This window comes from Propithecus coquereli, unplaced genomic scaffold, assembly GCF_000956105.1.
Source record: "Propithecus coquereli isolate 6110/MARCELLA unplaced genomic scaffold, Pcoq_1.0 Scaffold227, whole genome shotgun sequence".
NCBI lineage: Eukaryota > Metazoa > Chordata > Mammalia > Primates > Indriidae > Propithecus > Propithecus coquereli.
This window is the reverse complement of record NW_012147808.1, coordinates 3,641,056-3,642,948: the sequence shown is the minus strand read 5'-3', so window position 1 is coordinate 3,642,948 and position 1,893 is coordinate 3,641,056. Positions and strand designations below refer to the sequence as shown.

The 1,893-nt window shown below is 33.5% G+C and overlaps 1 pseudogene; it reads right to left on the bottom strand.

Moving 5' to 3' along the window:
- Nucleotides 1–1,893, bottom strand: part of LOC105811038 — a 12,225-nt pseudogene that overhangs the window by 2,946 nt on the left and 7,386 nt on the right.

Here is a 1,893-nt window from a genome sequence, read left to right as displayed (position 1 = left end):
CTATGAACCCCATATCCAGTTACAAGCTATCACCGAGAAAACAAGAGTTAAAACAAACCCTATAAGGTCATTGTGTCAATGAACAACCATTCATTACAAAGTAAAAAATACCAAGATATGACTCAGCAGTGCTCAGCTTAGCCTAGGACCAAAGCAGGAAAGACAATGAAGTGAAATGAGTAAGAACATCAGCTCCAGACTCACATATTCCTGGGTTCAAATCCAGGATCTTCTACTGGGTTGGATACATGTTACTGAAAATTCTTCAAATTCTCAAAATCTCAGCTGCCACTTCTGTAAGTGGGTATAAGAAAAATGACTATTGATAGGGTTCTTGTGAGAATCAGATAAGGCAACACACTCAAAAACATGTTGCAGTAACAAGCAAAGAAAGTCATGATGAGCGGTGAGAACAAGCTCCCAGAGTCATTGACACAGAGAAGAAATGATAACATCTTCACTCCTAATTTCTGCTTTACCATGACCAACATGGTTTTTACTCATCCTTTTATTAATTTACAAGTGTAAAATATTTTATATGACCAGTCTCAGCACAGAAGTGACATTTTTTAAATGTATGATACTTTTAAACTCCCTTAAGTAATCCCTGATTAAATTCTTGTGGCCCTCAGACCCACCAGCATCCACTCCTGTTCAGATAGCTTCATTGAACAAAGAAAACCTAATTGGATGGGTGGTGTAATGGAAGAGAAGGCACTATGTTAATCAAATAATTAGGTAATTCTTAATTGCTCCACTTCCTTTTCCAGGGCATTCTAAGAGCAATACCATTTTAGAATTAAAGTATTCATTAGATATAGACAAACTCACCCCTTCTTCTTTCAGGCAAAAGGAATTTCCAAAGTTAGTGTTAAAACTTTAACAATGGAGACTATAGTGTCCTCACAGTTTGTGATCACAAGAGTTATGATTTTAAATCATTTAAAAGATATTTGCCCTAAATGCAATGTGTTGTCCTAGATTGAATCCTAGAACAAAAAAGGACAGTAGTGGACAAATTAGTGAAATGTGAATAAAATCTGATGTTTATTTAAGAGTAATATATCAGTTTCATTTAATAGTCTTGACAAATGTAGCCATGGTAATGTAAGTTGATAAGAGTAAGGGAAACTGAGCAGGGTAAAGTTGCTGTACTCTCTTAGCAACTCTTCTGTTAATCTAAAATTACTCCAAATGAAAAGTTAATTAAAGGGAAAAATTTTTCAATTTGTGCTAGCAAAACTTGAGCAATCTCAGCTTCATCATGTACCAGCCACGTGTCATTGAACAAATCACTGTGCCTCAGCCTCCTCTGCTATAAAACAGACAGTAACACTTGTTCAAGCTGCCTGACCCATGAGAGTCAAATAGATAGTTATTATTAATGTGTTTTGCAAAGTAGAAATCAAATATTGATATCAGCATTGTTTTTAAGATGCATCTACATCTACCTACAAACACAAAGTGAGCTGAAAAATTGAACCAGTCATAAGAATGTGTTTTTAAAATCATACTATTTTTCAATTACACCCATTCTGAAATTGCAATGAAACTGCTTCATCCATGTAATCCTTTTGTAAAACATATTGGTATAATTTCAGAATCATTAACATGTTTGTGTATTTTATACAAGTAACCCCAACTCTAAAACTTTATTCTGAAGGTGAAATGTGATGGGGAAGTTTTATAACAAAAGATGGTGCCATGTCATTTATAATAATGAAAATTAAGACCTATCTAAAATATTCAATGATAGGAAGAAATTTACCTAAATCAGGCTATCATAAATTAATAACACATGGTGCTATAAATAAAACATTAATAATATCAGGATATCAAAGGTGAAGCATTTTTATAAGAGAAAAACAGAAGAAAGATTGTAATAACTCTGCT